Genomic DNA, 24,306 nt, shown 5'->3' with positions numbered 1-24,306 from the left:
TCCTTACATATGTAGCAGGATTATGGCCTCTAACAGGCCTAAATCCAATATTCATTTAAACATGCTTACACCGCAAAGTCAGGTTAAGCAAACATTAACTCTGTGCAGGTTTGCAGTTTTAACTCGCAATTTATTTCCTGTGGTACTTGAGAAATTCAATCTGTGTTTGCCTTCCAGTCCAAGTTGGAAATACATAATATAATTTCTATGCACATTCAGTTCTGCTTGAGAGTATATTTATGGTATTGTTGAGGGAAACATTAAGCTGACTGACGCGATCCAAGCACTCTTAAACTCAAAATGGAAGATCTGAGTTAAACGTCTCTCGGGCCTTTGTGAAATGGAGCCTCCTGCCAGAGGGCCTCCTTCTAACGGTAGGCTCTCTCAAGGATTTTCCCTGCATACCTGCAAATTTTCATGCTTGGCTGACACTGGATCTTTTTGCCAAAGCATACCCTTTAAAAAAAAGAGAAAAGCAGTTGGGTCAATGGCCTGGTAATAAGATGTTGTAATTCGGTCTAAATTTAAAATGCCTTCTTGCAGAAAGAACATTTCTGTGAACAGCGCTACGGAGAAAAACACATTCTTCTTGATTCTGGAATTACATTTGTTCCAAAATGGGTTTTGCTCATAGTTTTGCTATGGAATCAGTTTTGCTTTGAAAACTTAAGTGAAACTAACCAAGAAAAGATCATTCTCCCATACTCCAACCATGTCAGGGAATTTCTATATGAAAATCTCACTAGTCACAGTAAAGTTGGTTGGCCATTGGCCATCTCACCCAAATAAGCCTGTTGTGGGTGAGCATTAGATTGGCCTGCGCCCATCAAGCCTCAGGATTCTGACTGTGTCTAAAGAAGGCCTGCACAACCAAAAAGAACACATCTCAGTACTTGTTCTTTGAAGCCCCTTCAGGTTCTATAAAAGGTTGGAGATGAACAGTATGGAAAGGGACATCAGGGGTGAAATCCAGCAGGTTCTGGAGAATCGGTAGTGGAAATTTTGAGCAATTTGGAGAACTGGCAAATACCACCTCTGGCTGGCCCCAGAGTGGGGTGGGAATGGAGATTTTGCAATAGCCTTCCCCCAGGAGTGGGGAAGGAATGGGGATTTTGCAGTATCCTTCCCCTGTCATGCCCACCAAGCCACGCCAACAGAACTGGTAGTAAAAAAAAATTGGATTTCACCACTGATTCTGGCATTGTTTCTAGTCTAATCTTTATTGCCCTGCTTACAGAAACTGCCTCTCTGGTTAACCCTATTACATTATAACAGCTAAGGCGAAGCACCCATTGATGTGAGTGATGTTGAGTTGGTCACACCCACATGGTCCCTTTAAGACTTGTGGACTTCAACTCCCAGAGTCCCTCAGCCAGCAAAGCTGGGTCCCTTCTCAGCAAAGCAAAGCTGGCTGAGGAACTGTGGGAGTTGAAGTCCGCAAGTCTTAAAGGGACCAAGGTTGGAGACCCCTGCTTTAAAGGATTACTATTCATTTTAAGCTTAGAGTTTTACTGTCTGAGAAATTGCCTCTGAGTAAAAATCTGCTCAGATTTAAAGATTTGCAGAAGAAGCCAGTGGCATCCACAGAACCCCAAAACTTTTGTCAATATGACAAAAGATTTATCTCAATGTCACTTCAGAGTGCCCATGCACATGGGAAAGGGACAATCTGATCCCCTCTGCAATCACCACTCTTGTGATTGGAGGAGGGGTCTTGTTTCTGTCTCTGAGTCTGTCTTTATGAAATCTGAAAAAAGGCACTATATTCACCATTAGTGGTCAGTAACGGTAGTACAGTATAGCACATATATTTAATTGATTTAGTGTCTTCTTTTTCTGACTGTTCTTTTAAATTGTATAGCATTTTTAATGGGTTTTTCAAAAGAATTATTTAATGTTTATTTTTGAAACAGAGGAAAACAGCAGGACTCATGTCAAATAAGGACACTACTGCTAAATTTTGGGTTTTGCAAACTATCTAAGAAGTAAATCCAAATATTTTCCAAACAAATTAGCATTGGATTACACCAAGACACCTCCATCACCACCTCCTCTTCCTCCTCCTCCTCCTCTTTCTTCTCCTTCTCCTTCTCCTGCTCCTCCTCCTCCTCCTCCTCCTTCTTCGTCTTCATAACAGAGTTGAAAGGGACCTTGGAGTTCTTCTAGTCCAACCCACTGCCCAGGCAGGAAACCCTACACCACTTCAGACAAATAGTTACCCAACATCTTCTTAAAAATTTCCAGTGTTGGAGCATTCACACTTTCTGCAGGCAAGTTGTTCCACATATTAATTGTTCTGACTACTACTACTAATTAAATTAGATTAAATATAATTAAAGCTACTACTTGTTCTAATTGTACTACTACTACTGCTGCTGCTTCTGCTTCTTCTTTCTCCTCCTTCTCCTTCCTTCTTCCCCCTTCCGTCTTCCTCCTTCTTCCTTGTTCTTCCTTTTTCTCTTCCTCCCCCCTCCTCCCCTCCTCCTCCTCCTCCTCTTCTTCTTTCCTCATTTTCACTCTAGCAATTCATAGAGTTATTCTTCTAGACCAGAGGTCTCCAATCTTGGCAATTTTAAGCCTGGCGTTGAAGTCCTCCAGGCTTAAAATTCTGGGCGTTGAAGTCCTCCAGGCTTAAAATTGCCAAGGTTGGAGACCACTGTTCTAGACAATGCGTAAATTGGGCTTCCCTGGACCAGATCATTTTTTTTTCTTTCAAAGGTGTGATCTTTGGTTTTCTACATTATTTTTTTTCTCCTCCACCCACCCTGTAATCCTATAGCATCACATCTGTTCTGAACCATTGTTCCATTGCTTTATAGCAGGGATGCTTAGAGGACTTAAACTCTACCAATCGTAAACCACTTTATCAAAATGTGGTGGTGTTGTATTAATGTAGAGCAAAGAATAGGAAGGAGACTCAGGGTCGTTTGTATGTTTTTATCTTTATGACTCCATTTACGTTAAGTGACTGCAAGGTAACCTAAAGGACCACTAAAAGCTTTGCAGCTTGTTTTATAATTTTGCTATCCATCTAAAGTGATGGGTCAGGTCAAGCAGAGCAACATGGCCATAAAGACAGCTATGATTTTGTCCTCCAGCATACAGTATCTGTTCAGAGTAGAGTAGAAACTGGTTGAGATGGCTTCCAGTTTGCAATTCAACAAGACTAAAAATAAACACACATTCATATTATATACGGAAAGTGATATCTTTCACCCTGAGAAATAAGCTTTTGCAAGAATGACAATAATTAAATGTATATGTGAATTATTTTTTTTTACTTAACTAATCTAGAGACAGTAAGTGCCTTTGAGCACAGATTCTGCTCTATAAAGTACTTTCTACACCTACCTGTAGAAAAGAATATTTGTAGTTCAGGGTTCAAGTGTGGAGTCCTTGGTGCTTGGTGGTGGTGGTTGTTTTTGCAGACATTTCATTATCAAACTAGGTAACACCATCAGTGCTAGAATAGAGAGTGGGATTTGCTTTCATTTTATGTTCTAGTGCAGGGGTCTCCAACCTTGGCCCTTTAAGACTTGTGGACTTCAACTCATAGAGTCCCTCAACCAGCAAAGCTGGCTGAGGAACTCTGGAGTTGAAGTCCACAAGTCTTAAAGGGACCAAGGTTGGAGACCCCTGTTCTAGTGGCTTGCCCTGTTAGTGTTGGTGGGGGTGATCTTGGCAGTTCCTTGATTGGGATATAATTTGCTTCTTGATTATACACCTACCTGTATTTGATGAATGAACAAAATAATGCTTAACTCCACTGCTCTGCCAAAGTCACCTTTTTGCAGATTAGTTTAGTAAAAAACACGGATATAAGTAAAGGAAATCCACCATAAAGTGCTCTAATCGTAGATGCTAGTGTGACTTCCATCAAAACGAATCCTGTCGTAGCACAGATAATAGCACTGAATGGAATCTGCCAGATTTCCTGATAAGAAAACACGGTTGTGTGGAAAAAACTGGAGGCAATATGGGTATGGAAAATGAAATCCTGTCTACTTGGGCTTCCTGTGATAGATGAGTCCTCAAACCTCTCATCAGATGTTTCATGTAGAGAGGATGAATCTGAGAGGTTATAACCCAGGAGAAGCATCGCCGAGATTCTATTTATAATTACCTGGAAGTCTTCCAACTTAATATTTTTATCTGTTTTTTTCCCTTAGAAAGCCCATTCCCATCAGCATGTTGAAAGAAAGCTAGAAACAAGCAATGAGCACAACTTTATCTCAAGAGCTTAATATGAGAAAGAATTTCTTTGCAGGGTCTTTGATGGAAGATGAGTCTTCTTTGGAAAATGTAGAAAGAAAATAATGTGCTCGAGTTCCAGATATCAAATCTATGGCATTATTTTTTTTTTCTTCCAAGTGCAACACTCCCATTATACATTTCCTGGAATAAACCTGATAAGCTGTTCCTTTGAAGCGATGCTCTTCTTTTCAAATAAGCAAAATGCACGAACTAGACTATATGGCTGTTGAGGCAAAGAAAAGTAACCATTCTAACGGATGGCCTTAACAAGTTAAACATGTGCAAACCTGAAAAGTGGCCATGAAGATTTTTTTCTATATATTTTTTTCAAAGTAGAGAAATTCCAAAGCTGGAAAGTAATGTTTTTGGACTAACTTGAAATGCTCTGCATTTTCCTGGATTTTCATCTCACCAGAAAGGCTGCAGTCTCTCTGGCTGCTCACACTTTTGTTCAGAGGTGTCCACTGTTGACAACTTTAAGACCTGTGGACTTCAACTGTGGGCCTCTGTGGCTCAGACTGGTAAGACAGTCTGTTATTAACACAGCTGCCTCCAATTACTGCAGGTTCTAGTCCCACCAGGCCCAAGGTTGACTCAGCCTTCCATCCTTTATAAGGTAGGTAAAATGAGGACCCAGATTGTTGGGGGCAATAAGTTGACTTTGTATATAAATATACAAATAGGATGAAGACTATTGCTAACATAGTGTAAGCCGCCCTGAATCTTCGGAGAAGGGTGGGATATAAATGCAAATAATAAAAAAAAAACTCCTAGAATTCCCCAGACAGCTAGGCTGGCTGGGGAATTCTGGGAATTGAAATCTACAAGTCTTTAAGTTGCCAAGTTGAAATCTACAGGTCTTTAAGTTGCTTTATTTCAGCCAAAGGGAGAAATATCCAGTGGGACCGCACCACTCTCCTGCCAAATGGGTGCTGTGTTCTTGGGAAGCAGTTGGAGAATTTCTCCTTCCCTTGAACAAATTCAGACATTGCCCACCCAATTTTCTGCCTGTACATTGGATGGATAATTTGTCCAGCATGGTTAAATGGATCTCTCATTTGGAGTAGGTGGGTTTCATAATCCTGACCTTAATCTTTCACTTGAGCAAAACTTAATGCAATTTTCTTTCCATTCCCTTTTATGCTGAGTTCCCAAGTACATGAATTCAGGTTTGTCTTAAGTTTGTTGCTCTTTTTCTTTGGTGTTTGGGGAGTGGAGGCAGGATATTGTATGGTGGACTTAACTGGAACTACTCCTCATTTACCCAGAGTCGTGTGGATAAAGGAAGGGGGAGGGGAACAGCTCAAGTGTTTGATATACAATATCTATATCTATATCTACATCTATATCTAGATAGATAGATAGATAGATAGATAGATAGATAGATAGATAGATAGATAGATATTTTCGTAGGTTTTCATGGGTATAGATATTCAGGTCTTGGTGTATTCGAGTCTTTTCCCATGTAAGGTTGAGAGTATCTTGGTGACGTTTCGACGAGGTCTCACTCGTCTATTTATAGAGAGACGGCAGCTCCGACCATACTTTGCTCTCACAAGCACGAAGCCGTAAGCACCAGCCTGAAGGTGACGAGTGAGACCTCATCGAAACGTCGCCAAGATACTCTCAACCTTACATGGGAAAAGACCCGAATACGCCAAGACCTGCATAGATATAGATATAGATATAGATATAGATATAGATATAGATATAGATATCTGCAAAGAGGATCGAAAGGCCTTGGGAATGGACATTAATAACTGGGAAACCTTGACCTCTGATTATTCAGTTTGGAGGCTAAAGACACAGCATGGCCTTCTCCAATTTGAAGAGACACTTGTTCGGCAGGCCGAGGCATAGAGACAGTCCCGGAACCAGCGAAATAGAAGCAAATGCAAAACTAGGTTTTTTTGCTTAATTGACCTGAATGGATCAGAAATGCTTCCTTCTCACCCTGGAATCCTCCCCTATTGAGAACAAACACACATGGAACCAATAGGAAGCAGACCAAATCGCTCAGAGCCAGACAAGGTAGCCACCTCTGTCACAAAGTTCTCCCTTAATGGATGGCACAATTAATAAAACAGTCAAGTCAAATGGCAGCATCAAGGTGCCTTGAAGTGTGAACAACCCTCCTTTGTTTCCTTGTGGGTGCAGCCCAGAGGGATTCCTGCCCAGAATAAGGGATCCATTGTGCTCTTGTTTGCCATTGTACTACATCATCTCTATTTAGGAGGTGTCGGTTGTCGGATGGCTTACTTTAAAGACAAGACATACAGTAGAGGGTGGGTTTTTTTTTCCTTCCTTCCGCTCCAGCGTTCCTAGTGCTGATGTAATTACAGATCTGGATAAAATTAATCATGATACAAAAGTTCATATCTTTTTATCAGGATGAATAGGTTGGATTTTCTGTAATAAATCTACTGAAGTAATATTGACTTTGGAACCCAATGTATCCTTATCCTGGGGTATTTTTCTACCTTGAAAGATTCTGAGAATTAATTCCAATTAGCCACATATTGTTAAGAAGAAGAGAAGACATTAAACAAAAGGCTATCATCCTTCCACTCTCTAGTTATTCCCCTTCACCAATTTTAATTGGTCCCCACTTTCCATCCCTACTCTTGGCTCTACCACTGGTTGGGTTAGCTCTGGAGAAACAGTCCTGTTCACATTCCTCCTAAGATGGCCTTAGTGAATTGATTCCCTTAAATTGTCTTTGGAGCCATTCCTGGAGCATGTTTTTCAGATCATCCCTACTTTTCCCTCTCCCAAATATCCATAGCTCTTGCTTCACCTGTTGGGTTGGGACAATTTATCTACTGCTTCATTTGCTTTGGATCTTAGATGGGGCTTCCTGATCTCTGACAAAATGTTTTCACTTCCAGGCAAATCCAGGGCCTAGAAAAGTCAAGAAGCAAAAAACCCTATACCATTTCGGATAAGTGGTTATCTAATTTCTACTTAAAAACCTCCAGTGTTGGAGCACCCACAACTTCTGGAGGCAAGTTGTTCCACTGATTAATTGTTCTAATTGTCGGGAAATTTCTTCTTAGTTCTAGGTTGGATGTTGGATCTCTCCTTGATAAGTTTCCATCTGTTGCTTCTTATCCTGCCTTCAGGTAGGATAAGGTACCTTAGGTAGTGGAATATTGCTATCATGTTACTCTTAGTCCTTCTTTTCATTGAACTAGATATACCCAATTCTTCATGTTTTAGCCTCCAGGCCCTTAACCATCATTATTGCTCTTCTCTGCACTCTTTCTAAACTAGACTCAATATCTTTTTATATCGTAGCTACTAAAACCAGATGCAATATTCCAGGTGTGGTCTTATCAAGGCATTATAAAGTGGTACTAACATTTCACACAATCTTGATTCTATCTCTCTGTTAAAGCAGCCTAGGTCTGCATGGGCTGCAGTGGCCAAAATAATCATATTTAAGTGATCGTCTTCCAGGACTCCAAGTTCGTCTGGCAGTTGCTACTATTGAGCCAGGTACCACCTATTCTGTACCTGTGCATTTAGTTTTTTCTTGTCTAAATGTAGAACCTTACTTTTCTCACCATTAAATTTCATTTTGCTATACAGGGTCCAATGTTCAAGTCTGTCAAGAACCTTCTGTATCCTAAGCCTATCTTCGGGAGTGTTGGCTATTCCTACCAGCTTGGTGTCATCTGCAAATTTGATGAGTTTTATCCCCTTGTCTAAATCATTTATGAAGATATTGAAGAGTACTGGGCCTAAGATAGAGCCTTGGGGTACCTCACTGCATACTTCACTCCCTGTAGATGCAGTTCCATTAAGGACTACACATTCAGTCAGCCAGTTACAAATCCATCTGGTAATGATGCTGTCTAACTCACACGTTTTTGTCTTATCAAGTAGTATCATAAATCAAATAGTGATTTATGATGTCACTTATGATACCAAGATTGCTATGATGCGTAGCAATCTACTGCGTAGTAGAACAGACCACTTATATATGTCTATTTAAAATATATATTCACTTAATTTCAATGCGGCTTAGTCCATGTTATTATTGATCGCTGGCCCCAATTTGGATCCATAGATTACATTTTTCCAAAGGAGTAATACCTTTAATGTTTTCTGGATGAAAATTAACAGCAGGTTTATCATGCCTATTTGTCATTGGGGGGGGAGGGAATCCTTATCCTAAAACACGGGTCTCCAACCTTGGCAACTTTAAGCCGGGCGGACCTCAACTCCCAGAATGCCCCAGCCAGCAAAGCTGGCTGGGGCATTCTGGGAGTTGAAGTCGTCCAGGCTTAAAGTTGCCAAGGTTAGAGACCCCTGCCCTAAAAGCAATAATTCAGCCCTCCCCTGGAGGGACATCAGCCCAATTTCTCTAAGCTCCTCCCTCAGGGCTATTTTTCCCCTGTGTTTTTTTTTTAAATGCATTGAAAACACAATAGTAAATGTAATTATTTTTCCTGATCTTATGCTCTAAGTGAGGTTGCAGCGAACAATAGCACTATTCACTGTGTCAAAATCTCTACCTTTTAACCTCCCAATAGAGCGTAAATCCCATGCAAGGGCTGAGATAGCAATAGAGTTCATGTCAACAACAACTTTAATCGTGTTCTCTTTGGAATTGTAAACTTCAGAGGATCTTAAGTGAAGAGTGTAGGGCCTGTTTGGGAACCCGAGAGCAGCAACAGAGCGAGAAAGGCAATCCAAAGCATGCCACCATCTTCTAGTTCACTGAAAATGGCTGGATGCAAAAACTTAATTGGAGGACCTGTAGCAAAATGACCTCGATTTCACATTAAGGCTTGATCATTCTACGCTGCCCAGCTAACGGCCATCTGTTTATGAAGCTCATTTCTCCTTCATTACTGCAGGATTGTTTTCTAGCAAAGGACATGTGCCAGGAAAAAAATGAAAGCCGGGCGCGTTCTCAAACCTCAAGTGCAACAAATTCTTTTATGGCAACCAGCGTGCTGAAAACAAAGCTTAAAAACAAGCTCTTGTTCTGCCTTTCGATCTTCATACAAGTGCAAGCTGTTATCGACAATTTTTTTTTCAGAACAGGAATTTTAATAGATAAATATGTCTACTTGTTACCTTCTTATGGTCTGGAACATAAAGTAGAAACTTCTTGAAACTGGCACCCTCTTTTCAAAGAGACATTTTCAGGTTTCTTCTGTTTTAAAAAAAAAAAAGGTTTTCAAGAAGCATTCCTGTCATTGGAATAGTTTTATGATGTCCCATCTGGAATTTTGCTCTTTTCATTTATCTTCAATATTTTGCATGTTTACTTTTGTGCTTGATTTAAAGTGAGGCACCTCAGAGTCAAACATGATTTATAAATAGCATGTTTAGCATGAAAAACATATAAGAAAACAAGAGACTGTACATAAAGTCAACATTTCTTATCGTTAAGAAACAAAAACTACCCAGTGGTGGTGCAAAAATTTTATCGTATGTACCTGTGGTGATTTCCTTTTCCTCTATTCTTTCCAACAGAAATTAACAAGCTTTTAATATCTAGTTCTGTTACTCTTTTCCTAGTTCTTTTTAATTTAATTTCTAACGTTTTCTATTTCTCTGTTCAGGGAACAATGAGGCTTTGTTGTTAGTGGAGACTTTATGCCTTCTTTGTTTGTATTTTTAAGTGGACCTGGATACATTTTGGGTGTATGAAAAAGATTTTCATTTCATTTATTTATTTTTAATTATTCTTCAAATTTACATATCCAAACAATGAATGCATTTTTAAAAAGGAAAAAAGAATTCAGATAAATATTTTTTTTTATTTGCATTTATATCCCGCCCTTCTCCGAAGACTCAGGGCGGCTTACACTATGTCAAGCAATAGTCTTCATCCATTTGTATATTATATACAAAGTCAACTTATTGCCCCCCCAACAATCTGGGTCCTCATTTTACCTACCTTATAAAGGATGGAAGGCTGAGTCAACCTTGGGCCTGGTGGGGCTTGAACCTTCAGTAATTGCAAGCAGCTACTGTTAATAACAGACTGTATTACCAGTCTGAGCCACAGAGGCCCTTTACCTCTGTGAAAAGGGCCTGGTTTGGTATCGTACAAGGGAAAAGAGACTATCTTATAAAATAAAAACGGTAGCTAATATCATATATTCTCTGTAATAATTTTTCCAGTTGTTTTCTGTTCTGAGAAATAACCTATAATGCTAGACAAGGACAGGACAAAACAGAAAAGACAGTGGAGAACAAAAATACATCCCGAGCTGTAAAAACAAGTATTTCCTGCATCCCTTTCTCCTCTGCATAACATGGTCCTGAAAAAAAAGCCCCTCTATTCCATGTGACACATCAACTATGTCAAGGACTTGAGAAATTTTGAATTTCAGTAGTCCATTTGGAATTGAGGTATGGAGACCATCTCTCACTTGGACTCTCTGTATGGCTTCGGTGAGCCAAGGATTACCATTTGGAAGATCTCTGTGAGGTAAGTGTACTATATAGACTTAATCAATGTCCTTTATCAAACTGTGGTGATATACAGTAATTAAATTTGTCACAGTAACTCTGGGCCATTACACTGCTTTCTTGTACATATGTCTTCAATACAAGTCTCATAAATCTTGGCCAAAGACTAGCAGCTCTCCATATTTTTACTACCTCAGCCCCAACAGATGAATTTTGGGTTTTGGAGCCTATGTGCCACCCATGGTCTTCACTGATTCGTCATGTTGTCCTTATTGGATGTATTAGCAGCATTCAATACCTTCAGCTGAAGGTAAGTTAAAAAATAAACAATGTTCAGATAGAACTATTGTTAGATACAGATGAAGTAGATATACATATAGTTATTTTTTGCAGAAGTTAATTTAGCTAAGTCAGCTGAGAAAGAGCATTTTTATTACACATATAAGAGAGTGACAGGGCCCACCATAGCTAGAAGTAACATTGTATAATATGCATCTATGTATGTTTACAATGGGCGCTTGCTATGCAGGGAACAGCCAGATGATAATTAGTATGGCATGTCAAAATAAAACCATGTTACAGCATATAAAATGAATGTGAACGTTTCCATAGCATGAAACAATGAACACTCATCAGACACACTAGTTTCATATATGTGCACTTTTGCATTGTGGCACCCACATTTTACTGTAGCTGGTATGGGATATAAAAAGAAGCAAAGTGTGACTAGATTCAAAAGGCCACAGTTATGGGCACTTGACTGTTTCTGTCGTATCAAGCAGTGGTGGGTTTCAAAAAATTTTACTACCAGTTCTGTGGGCGTGGCATTGCTTGGTGGGCATGACATGGTGGGCATGGCAGGGGAAGGATACTGTAAAATCTCCATTCCCAACCCACTCCAGGGGAAGGTTACTGCAAAAATCCCCATTTCCCCCCCCCCATCAGCTGGGACTTGGGAGGCAGAGAATAGATGGGGGTGGGGCCAGTCAGAATTTTTACTACCGGTTCTCCGAACTACTCAAAATTTCCGCTACCGGTTCTCCAGAACTGGTCAGAACCTGCTGAAACCCACCTCTGGCATCAAGGAATAATAAATAGTCCTCGTGTTGCCTGTTTGAAGTTACAACAGCTCCCCTACCAAAAGCTATTTACATCAACGTTACAGCCTGTGAGGGCCCCGAGGGACAGGAAGTAGAGCAAGGGATGACTCTAGGGATGAGGGAGCTGTTGGAGGACCTGGGGAAATAGAGTATGGCCCTGGTCTAGGTCTCCCAGGGTCTCCCCTAACGCTGAGCCCCCCCATGTTTTGCTTAATGACTATATTGGGGGGACCAGTTTTGGGGGTCATTAAGGGGCATCTTGGTTAACAGCCATAATGACTTGTGACCATAATGGGCAGGCCCCATTACAGTGATACAGAAGGACTACTTGTAGTTGGTTTGGTCTATATTATCATTCACGGGATACTGTACACAGGATCAGTGGTGTGTTTCAATTTTTTTTACTGCCGGTTCTGTGGGCGTGGCTTGGTGGGCGTGGCATGGCTTGGTGGACATGGCAGGGGAAGGATACTGTAAAAACTCCATTCCCTCCCCAATCCAGGGGAAGGATATTGCAAAATCCTCATTTCCTCCCGATCAGCTGGGACATGGGAGGCAGAAAATGGGGGCGGGGCCAGTCAGAATTTTTGTTACTGGTTCTCTGAACAACTCAAAGTTTCCGCTACCGGTTCTCCAGAACTGGTCAGAACCTGCTGAAACCCACCTCTCCACAGGATATGGTTCAACATGTTAAGATAGCGGCCATGATGGTGAAATCAAAACTCTGCTTGGTTTTGATGTGTATCACACATGTTTTAGGCATATAGATATGGGCAGTCCTTCAACTGCACTATAACGGCTCCTATCCTGACTTTGCATTGCCATACCCTGCAAACATCCCTACCCTCCTGTTGGCATTAGGCATGGTGACAGAAGCATTACTATTTGCAACATTTCCTCTAAAATGTCTAAAGCTGCCAAAATTCTGTAGTGAGAGAACTTTGCACACTAATCGCTTGCACAAGAGATCTAACATAGGCCCTGCAAGTAGCTGCCTCACTGTTTAAACCAGACCAGTACAATCTGTGGCTTCGTGAGGCCGCAGGCTTCATGAGGCCCTAGATAGCTAGTAAGATCATTAAAAAAGTAAAGTTTATTATTTATATATATTAACCATATTCCATATTTTATATGCAGCCCAAGACAATTCCTCTTCACTCAGTGTAGCCCAGGCAAAACAAAAGCTTGGATATCCATGGCTAAAGTAGAAGATTTCTGATTTGATTTGCCTTGTAGTTTCAACACACCCAACACAACTGGTGGTAAAAGGCGTCTATTTCCAGCTGAGTCCGTGATGGCTTTAACTAGGACAATGTCTCTCATGTCTGTTAAAATGGTTGGAGTTGCTAGCAGTTATAGCCCAATTTTATTTTCTGCCACTTCAGCAAAAGCCTTTGTGTGTGTGTGTATGCATGCAGTTTGCGTAGAAGAACACCTCCCCCATTCCACCCCCAGGCCTGATTAAATAACTACTGTGATTTTTCTGCCCGCCATTGTTTTGACAAAGAAAAGTATGGCTTTTCTAATGTCCATCTTCCCCTTCCCCAAACAAACGGTTTCCTGTCAATCATCCTGGAACACAGAGTGCTAGGTTTCTTCCACAGGATGTTTGCTAGAGCTAATTGCTCAGCATGTTTTACTTTTGATTGTGCTCAGTGTCCATCAGAAAATTGCGAGGAAGGTTATTTAGGGGCCTTGAATTGCAGCCAGGTTTATTGTAAAATGACGATAGCTTATCAAAGTCCCTGAAACTTTGTACTTCTGGAACAAAAATTCTAAGGTGCGGGGGTAGGGGGGGAATGTCCAGCCTTGGCAACTTTGGATGGCTGGGGAGTCCTGGGAATTGAAGTTCATGGGTCTTAAAGTTGCCAAGGTTGTTCTAAGATTTCCTCATTCTTATGAGGAAGGTTTCTGCTTCGATTTGCCTTGTAGTTTCCACAAATTTCCACAAGTCACCACAAATTTAGCTACCAAAGTTTCAGCAGGTTCTGACCAGCTCTGGAGAACCGGTAGCGGAAATTTTGAAGAGTTTGGAGAACCGGTAGTAAAAATTCTGACTGGCCCCGCCCCCACCTATTTTCTGCCTCCTGAGTCCCAGCTGATCGGGAGGGAATGGGGATTTTGCAATAACCTTCCCCTGAATTGGGGTGGAAATGGAGAGTTTCAAGTATCATTCCCCTGCCATGTCCACCAAGCCACGCCCACCAAGCCATGTCATGCCCACCAAGTCCCACCCACAGAACCGGTGATAAAAAAATTTGAAACCCACCACTGTGCTGCACAATGGTCATAAATGTGAAAAATGGTAACAAGTCACTTTTTTTCAAGTGTAATTTTGAATGGTCAGTAAACGAATGGTTGTAAGTTAAGAACTACTTGTACATCTGGGGGGAGGTGGGAAGTATGTTCCAAAAGGCAGATGCTGTGACAAAAAAGGTCCACCTTTTGATGTTCTTAGAAATTGCTTTAATTAATGGGAACCGAAGCATTCCTGTAATGCAGGGCTTTCCAAACTAGGTGACTTTAAGACTTATGGACTTAATTCTCAGAATTCCCCAGCCAGCCTGACCCCTGCTCTCATGCCAGACCTAATGGAGATAGATAGAACTGGAAAAAGATGGTCCCATAAATAACTTAGCCCATTCCAAAGTCTGCTCACAATTGTGTATGATGACACATTCTAGACCAGGGGTCTCTAACCTTGGTCCCTTTAAGACTTGTGGACTTCTTTGCTGGCTGAGGGACTCTGGGAGTTGAAGTCCACAAGTCTTAAAGGGACCACGGTTGGAGACCCCTGATCTAGACCAGTTGCAGCTAATCTATTTAGGAGGTATCTGAGACCTGAGAGTTGATGTGCAGTGTTTCCCAGTCCAGGAAATGACACAGTGTTCATCTAGAGCAGGGGTGGGTTCTACTTACCTTTACTACCGGTTCGCAACGGGACCGTGTGCATGCGCTTCACTCACACGCATGCACTTCTGCGCATGCACAGATCACCCATGATGATGTCATGGCAGGTAGGCGGAGCCTCCCACCGGTTTTACTACCGGTTCTATAAAACCAGACCAAACCGGAAGCAACCAACCACTGATCTGGAGGGAAGGGTGGTGGTGTAGAATGTATTCCTATTCCTCATACAGGAGCCATGAACCCAGGAGGCCCTGCCTCCAAACTGCACACTCCTAAGGATGGAAGATCACTGGTTCCAGCAGGGCCCTGAAACCCCAAATCACTCAGTATTATTAGGGTTGAGCTAAGGCCATACCCTCTTGACTGCCAAGCGCTAAATATAACCCCTAAAGCACTGTGGGTTGGCATGGGTAAAAGAGGTATTTACAATGTATAGGGCAGGGGTCTGCAAACTTGGCTCCTTTAAGACTTGTGGACTTCAACTCCCAGAGTTCCTCAGTCAGCTTTGCTTTGTTGGCTGAGGAACTCTGGGAGTTGAAGTCCACAAGTCTGAAAGGAGCCAAGTTTGCAGACCCCTGATATAGGGCAACAACATATATTCCTCCCTCCCTCCCTCCCTCCAATTTATTGGCCACTCATCTTACTACAGGATAACTCATACCACAATATGGCTTTCAGTATTAAAAAAACAAAATACTATAAATAAAATACTACAAAAGTATAAGCCATGTCCTAAAAATGCCACTGTGTACACATCTCTCTGAGATACAAAGCTTTGGGATGCCAGTGAGGGTAACACACAATAACATTTTATCAGACCTGTTTTAAGTGCAATTTTTACAAACGCCAGTTTGTAAAACTGAGTACTGAAATGGAGTGCTGAGGCAACCCCATACGCACACAGCTTTGTTCCAAGAAGCAGGCAAATTCAAAGGCAATGAAACACAACATGGGATTGGCTGATCACATGCAGACTTTTTTTTTAAAAAAAGAAAATCTCACCCTCTTTCAGAGCCTTCTTCCAGTGCCAAATTTTAAAAAAAACCCCACACACAAGAGAAGATTGACAAGATCCAGAACCTGCTTTTTAAGCCAAAGAGAAGGAGAAGGAGGAAGAGCAATCAAAGTCCTGTCCCTTTGTTATGAGACCAACACATCCCACTCATAAGAAAGAAAGGATGGATGGATGGATGGATGGATGGAAGGAAGGAAGGAAGGAAGGAAGGAAGGAAGGAAGGAAGGAAGGAAGGAAGGAAGGAAGGAAGGATGTGCAGGTTAACCCTGACTTACTGACTGTTCGAAGACGCAAAGGATTTCCTCAGGTCTACTTATTAGCCAGATTCAATGTTCTGATGGCCATCTGCCCATTCCCCTGCCCACCCCCAAGATCACATAATTGCATTCTGGGTCCTTGATAACTAGCCCACATTTATGGCTGTTTGTTGCATCTTGCGGTTACATGTCCATAATTTATGATGCTTTTTGCTAGAAACCAACATTTACTTCCGATTTCCAGCAAAAAAGTGCCCATTGTGGACAATGCTTTCGCCTAATGACAGCCATGTTCACTTAATGACCATGGTGATTTACTTAACAAGGCCACTAAGGTCACAGGGTGTCCTGCTTAATCACTAGGATGTCTTATGATTTGTGATTCAATTACGGTCATAATTTGAGGACTACTTATAAATAAGTAATGCAGAAAAGTCATGTAGAAAAGAGGCGGAGCTTCAATTGCAGGGTCACCATGGCCATTTTAGCTTTTTTGAGCCCTTCCTCCTTTGACAGCTCTGCCACCATCGCCTCCCTGCCAGTGGTGGGATTCAAATAATTTAACAACCGGTTCTCTGCCTTAATGATTACTTCCAACAGCCAGTTTGCCAAACTGCTCAGAAAGTTAACAACCAGTTCTCCCGAGGTGGTGCTAACTGGCTGAATCCCACCACTGCTCCCTGCCCTGTTCCTAGCAACCTTTCCCCCCCAAAAAAACCCTAGACGGTCCAAAAGTATTGAACAGTGGATATTGCCTCTCGCCCATTCCCAAATAAAGAAGATTCAAAATCATAAGTGGGTTAAAATTTTACAAAGCATTGCCCTCTAATCTCAGTTGGGTAGTTTCCTTTTCTCTAACTTTCAACTTGCACCCCCCTCCATAGCTATTCAGAGGACTTATTATTTTAGTGAAGTGAAGATAAGTGGGAACAGGAATGCCACCTTAAGATACCTAAACATTTCCAGGATGTTTTTGTTAAGCATAAGCAGCTGGAAACGAACTTTTAGTGGGTTTTTAAAAAAATGTTCTTTGTTGTCTTAAAGATTCCCTCCCTGGTTTCATGAGCAATTTATGTTCCCAATGCAAATAAAGACGGGTTGCATAGAAATCATGAAATAAAAAGGGAGCTTTAAAAGAAAACATATCTGAATACAAATAGGCATAATGCGGTAGTTTTAGCTCTGTTCAGTGGCGGATTTTCCCTCTCATTGATTAAGGCACAAAAGAGTGAGAACATGAATCATACACATATGCATATTTCGCCTGATTTAAATAACATTTGGGGGCAAAACAAATGAAAAAGAGAGAGGCGTTAACCAAGCTTGACCAAACAGAAGATGAAGTTCACATTTCCCGGCACTTCTCCTGTACAGATTACACACTGGTTTTAAAAAGACGAACTACAGAAACGTTCCTCCTGGCCTAAATCATTTGATAATTAATAAGAAATACGTGTATACTGTTCATAATGCCAGAAAGCCCATCCGACTTACAATTTTTCCCCCGTACTAAGTATTTGGACCGTAATAAACTGGGATAATTACAGTCCTATGTGCTTCCTTTGGAATATTTTTTTTTAAAGTCCGTGTTTTGTGCCTATATGATAAGCCCTCAGGAGATTTTCTTCCTCTAGTCTAGACCCTGGGGGTCACCATCCATATTGTTCTACCAAGCAGCATGATTTACTGCATTTCCTGAAAGCCATATGGGAGAAGCACTTCCCCACTGCAGAGCAAATTGCTTCACAGAACAACACAAAATAGGCAAGGCCGGAAAGCTGAGAGAAAACAAAAATCTACTTGCGGGACCATGGCTGAAAGGAAATCATGTGCTAATGTTAAATTCAAAGGTACATGTCACCGTCAAAATATGTTCATGCTGCTGCTGAAAGAGAAAATAATGAGAAAAAGGAAGAGATGTTTTTTCTTTTCAGAAATGTCTGTTGTGCTTACGTTTCAGTAGAAATACTGATTAACAGAAACAATGAAAGCCTTCATCTCTTCCAATAGGACTATTATATCTGCAAAAATGCAAAAGTCCATGAGATGGCAGCAAAGGGTTACTTTTCTGACTTTCTTTGCTGCCATCTAGTGGCCATCCAGATGTGGGAGCCCTATCTTACAGCATTTAGAAAAATTGAAGGTTTATTTTTTTAAAAAAAGCAGACCAAACTAAAAATCCTTTTGCCAGCTTAACAGGGTCCTGTTCTTTACACAAATTTTAGTATTGTAAAATGTGCCATGATTTGTATTCTGTGTTGCACCAGCAAACCAAAGAGAAAGTTGTCATCATAGCTTGCTGAGCACAAGGCCCCTTCTTTCTCAGGTTTCAACTAAACGGTCGCCACTTGGGCTGAGGAACTATCATATATCATAAATCACTCTCTGAAAGATATTTGGCAGCTAGTCAGCGCACCCCAGGCTATGCAATGTACAGTATGGAACATTTTTAAGGTGGAATCTGGAGTTTGTAGTTTAAAGACTTTCTAGAATCTCTAAACATTACACTACTGCCTGGAAAAGAAAAAAGAGAAAAGAAAAAAGAAAAAGAGAGAAAGCTACGTTTTCCGTGTTGCCCAAGACTTAATAAGATACTGAACAAGCCAGCAAGTCAGCTTTTTAGATTTTTTTTTTCTGTAACAGGCAGAGAGAGAGAGAGAAGGAGGAACAGACAAAATCTAAGGCAAAACCTTGGCAACTTTAAACTGTGTGGATTTTATCTCATCCTGGCTGGGGAATTCTGGGAATTGAAGTCTTAAGGTTGGCAAGGTTGAAAAAACGCCTTTGTCCTCAAATCAACTTTTGACTCTTTGGTACTTTTGTTGCTTCTTTTAAAGAAGATTTAACAAAAGGAATCACTTGTCTGGATCACTTGTCTGATGTTTTTCTAAAATCTAACAGGTGACTGTATCGTTATTCATTAGTTCCAGAAATCTTTTTGAATCGGGATGTGTCGCGCTGCCCCTCCTGCAGGAGATAAAACTCTGTGCTCCATTCAAGAATGATTGGGCTGGAGAGAGAAACAGACTCCACAGATTGTGGTCTCTGTCTTGTGTCCTAATGCAGCCCTTGGACTCAAAATAAGGATATCTAAAAACAATGTAGAGTCTAGAGGACAGCATTGACATTCAGGTTGAAGGTCCAACTATTTCCACGATTATCCCTATGATCATGATTATGCTTTGTTATAAACTGTAGTGGTAGGAAATAAATCAAACACCATTGGTTTATCCAAAAACGATCTTATTTCTGCTGACTTTAATCAGCTTAAAAAAATATCACTGCTGGTCCTCAACTTACGATTGGTTGCTTAGCGACCATTGGAAGTTACAATCCATCCAAAAAAAAAGGAAATGTATGGCACAAATTTTGAACTTCCCACAATCCGGTCCCCTCTGTGGTCATGTGACTGAATTTGGGGTAATTGACCATATGACTACATTTACGGCTGTTTGCCACATCCTACAGTCACATGAGGATGTTTTGTGATGGTTTTGCTGAAAATCAGGACTTCCAGTTTTCAGCAAAATCATGACCATAGTGAACAATTGGCTCACTTAACAACCGCTATGTTCACGAAACAACCACCACAAAAAACATACTGAGCCATTTTGCAACCATCACTACAAGCCAATGTAATGGGCAGCTTCCAGTATGGTAGTATGTTGAGGTCTACCTGTATATTCCAAAGGCTGGAAGATATAGAATTGAGTTCTAGGATATGGAACTCCCTGATAGGGACCCCTGGAATAATAATAATAATAATCAGGAATTACCTTGGAATGATAGGAGTGTTGCAGTCTACATGGAAGGAAGGAAGTAGTGGGTTCTGTTTTAGGCCCAGTACTCTTCAATATCTTCAAAACCAATTTAGATGACGGAATAGGAAGGGAACTCATTAAACTTGCAGATTACACTAAGCTGGCAGGAATAGCCAATACCCCACAACATAGGCTTAAGATCCAAAAGGATCTCGATAGATTTGAACACTGGGCCCCATCTAACAAAATGAAATTCAGTGGTGAGAAAAGTAAAGTTTTACACTTAGGCAAGAAAATCCAAATGTATAGATACGGAATACGTGGAACTGGCTCTATAGCAGTAACTGCAACCATCACTTAAATATGAGCCAGCAGTGTGTTGTAACTGCCAAACAAGCCAATGTAATTCTAGGCTGCATTAACAGAGGGATAGAATCAAGCTCACGTGAAGCTTTATAATGTCTTGGTAAGATCATACTTTGAATACTGTATCCAGTTTTGGCCACCACAATATCAAAAAGATTATTGAGACTCTGGAAAGAGTGCAGAAAAGAGCAACAAAGATAATCAGGGTACTGGATGCTAAAAATATGAAGAACGGTTGCAGGAATTGGGTATGTCTAGTCTAGTGAAAAGAAGGACCAAGGATCACATGATAGCAGTATTCCAATATTTGAGGGACTGTCACAAAGAAGAGGCGGTCAATCTATTTAAACCGAATGCCTCCCACCGGCCCGTGCGCTCTCATAGGGAGGGACTCCTCAGGGTGCCGTCGGCCAGGCAGTGCCGACTGGCGACGCCCAGGGGAAGGGCCTTTTCTGTGGGGGCTCCCACCCTCTGGAACGAGCTTCCCCCAGGACTTCGTCAACTTCCTGACCTTCGGACCTTCCGCCGCGAGCTTAAGACACATCTATTTATCTGTGCAGGACTGGACTAGATTTTTAAATTTTAAATGTCTAAATTTTAGATTTGGTTTTAAATCGGGTTTTATCATTTATATGTCTATTTTAAATATTTGGCCTATATAATAAGTTTTTTAGATGAATGTTTTACTTTGTATATTTATGTGTTTTTTATATGGCTGTACACCGCCCTGAGTCCCTAGGGAGATAGGGCGGTATAAAAGTATGAATAATAAATAAATAAATAAATATTTACCAAAGCATTAGAAGGCAAAACAAGAAGCAATGGATGGAAACTAATTAAGGACAGAACCAACCTAAAACTTAAGGAGAAATTTCCTGACAGAATAAATAACCAGTGGATCAGCTTGCCTTCAGAAGTTGTGGCTGCTCCCTCACTGGAGGCTTTTAAAGAGACTGGACAGAAATTTACGCAGAATGGATAACTCCCTGTTTGTGCAGAGGGCTGGACTAGGAGACCTCCAAGGCCCCTTCCAACTCTGTTATTCTGTTAGTCTAAGAGGAAATACTTTGGCCACCTAATGAGAAGGAAGGACTCACTGGAGAAGAGCCTAATGCTGGGAAAGATTGAGGGCAAAAGAAGAAGGAGATGACAGAGGGGCTTCCGGTGGCACCACTTTCCTCGCTGGGTGCCTAATCAAGGCGCTCCACGCTGAAATCTCGTAAAAGCCGGCGAAACAGCGAAAATCAGCTGTTCGCCGGCTTCAACTTCTCTCCCTGGGAGAAAGGGAGAGGATAGAGCGGTGGGAGAGTGGTAGATCTCCCCAGGGACTTTGCTTTGTGAGGCAGAGCCCCGTAGGGTTGAGTCCCACTGAAATCCTGCCGAGCTCCGAACTTCAGCGCGCTCCTGCAGAAGCAGGAAAAGAAGAAAGTGTCCATCTTTGCCCAATTGATTTTTCCTGTGGATTTCTACATGCAGACAGAATAAACGCGAGTGAACAATTATTGGATCGCAAGTATTTTTGATTCCTGACTTCTACCCTTTAAAAAGTGAAAAAAAATATTTTTTTTGCCTTAACTGACTGTTTAAAATGGTGTCTGAGAGGAAGTGAAAGTGAAGTGAAGTGAAAGTGGAAGCTGGCTGTGTAACTAAGAAATGTTATTTGTGGATTGCAATGAATTGAGCTCTCCTATACTTAAAGGGGAAAAGAAAAGTTTTAAAGTTAAATTTTGTGACTTTTTAAACTGAAATGGCTACTAAACCACCTAAGTGCCGGCAGAAGGGGATCTGAAGTAGCTTTGGAAGATATGCTTAAAGAGCAAGGGAAAATGTTTAAAGAGAGGTTTAAGGAGTTGATGGAAAATAATGAGAAGATAAGAGAAGAAATGAAAGAGAATAATAAAAAAATAAGAGAAGATATTTTGATGGCTTTTCAAGGTTTGGCAAAAAGACTGAAGGGGTTGGAGGAGGAGGTGCAAGAAATTGCTCAATCAAACCAGCAATTAGAAAATGAAATGGGAGGAATGCAAATAAAATTGGATAAAAAAGAAAAAGAAGGGGATGACAGAGAATGAGGTGGCTGGATGGAGTCACTGAAGCAGTAGGCATGAGCTTAAATGGACTCCAGAGGATGGTAGAGGACAGGAAGGCCTGCAGGAACGTTGTCCATGGGGTCGTGATGGGTCGGACACATCTTCGCAACTAACAACAACAAAGAGGAAATAATTATTCCGAACAAAACCCTATTCTCTTGCCTTCTGCTCCCTAGCAGATATCATCAAATCCTTATGTACAAACATTTGGGCCCATGCAGAGGTAGGTGTCACATACTGTAACAACTGTTTCACCCAGAACCAAAAATGTGAGCGCACCTTCTGCGCATCTGCAAGCAAAAAAACGGTGATTATATAGGACGGCATAGCATCTGGACGGGTGGATGGGCTGAACCGATCCGAACCAACAGCAGCCCACTTCTGGGCCCATGTGACTCTGAAGAGCTAGAGACAGTTCAGCATGTGTTCCTTTAGGGTGATTATTACAGACTTTTGAAAATGCCGTCTAGCACCTATCATCCAGTGAGTCCCAGCACAGCAGATGGGTTTTAAACTAAAGTGCTGCTGTCACATACTAACCAAGATGAAATCAGAAGCATTGCCATCTATGTTCAGGATGCAGTACAAGCCACGGCAACAGATGATTCCTTCAGTTACATTTAATTTCATTTTATAATTCCTATTTTAAATGTGTAAGTTAATTCTCATTAACTGAAACCTAATATTATTTTTGTGCCCTGATCTTTGATCGTGAACAAGATTGATGCTCATCAATAAAGATTGAAATGGTTGAAAGGAGGGATCCTTGGTGCTCTCTGAGCTTGGTTGTTTTCTTGCAGACATTTCATTACCCAAACTAGGTAATATCATTGACTAGTACTGATGATGTTACCTAGTTTGGGTAATGAAACACCTCATTGATGCTTATATCTAACTAATAAAATAATTAATTGCAGCCTATTTTTGGACGGGTGAACTTCAGCCTTGGAATCAGTTTCATACTAACAGAGTGGCAAAAGCAGACAATATGATTGCATACAAGTCCAGGTTCAATTCACTGCCAAAAGATTGAATCACAGTGTTGAGAACATTGAAAAAAATTGTATCAACTACTAGTCTACTATCCATGGTCTACATCTATCTATCTACAGTATTTGTTGACTTATCACCGTTTATTTAGCGATTGTTCAAAGTTATGATCGGCCTTCCCAGAGTTACTTCTGTCTTGTTTTTGAAGTTATGATGGTCACTCATGCACACAAACACAAACACTGCAACACATTTTGGGCGATTGGCAACTAGCTCATCTTTATGACTTTATGACACAATTCACAATGTTTTCTGCCTGATTCCAGCATTTACTTCCGGTTTTTGGCAAAAGTTGCCCATTTTAAAGATGTTAACATAATGGGGGATTATATACCAAAAATTTGAAATCTGACTCTTAGAATTATGGTTATATCAAGCCAAAATAAGGTTATTGAGAAATGGGGAACGTGATACTGCAGATGTTAGGGAAGAGTTCTTGTAAATGTGTGTCATATCAGTCTTGGGAAAGGCAATATTCTGTATTAATTAAAAGATGAAACTGTATAAGCATTTTCATCATTTTCTGTTTGTTTTTTAGAACATAGAGAGACTATTATTACTAGGAAAATCTTAGAAAGTTGATTAGGCAATATGTTCAAATCGTAAGAATAAAATAACTGCTGGGAACAGTATGCAAGTAAAGACAAGACACAAGCCAAATTTGACTCTTGGGGTCTGCATTGATTTGGGTTTCTTAGCAGGATTTCTTGCCAGGGCAGGGTGGTTGCTATTGCCTTCTTTCAGGATTTTTATTCATTGTCTCCCAGGATGCTTTGTCTATCTAATAAATGGCTCTGCAATTCCTTGGCACTGCCTCTTCCAAGGATAACCAAGACCAGCTTAACTACTGAGATCAGCGCAAGGACACTGGTGCTGCTGATAGCTGAGCCTTAACCATATAATCATTAAAATCAATGGTAGTTCTCATAGTCAATTCATTGATGATGAACTAATAGAATAGAATAGAGCTGGAAGTGACCTTGGAGGTCTTCTAGTCCAGCTCCCTGCTCAAGCAGGAGAACCTATACCAGGGGTCTCCAACCTTGGTCCCTTTAAGACTTGTGGACT

The sequence above is a fragment of the Ahaetulla prasina genome, chromosome 2, assembly GCF_028640845.1.
Source record: "Ahaetulla prasina isolate Xishuangbanna chromosome 2, ASM2864084v1, whole genome shotgun sequence".
Lineage (NCBI taxonomy): Eukaryota > Metazoa > Chordata > Lepidosauria > Squamata > Colubridae > Ahaetulla > Ahaetulla prasina.
The sequence above is the reverse complement of the archived record's forward strand: the minus strand, read 5'-3'. Positions refer to the sequence as shown.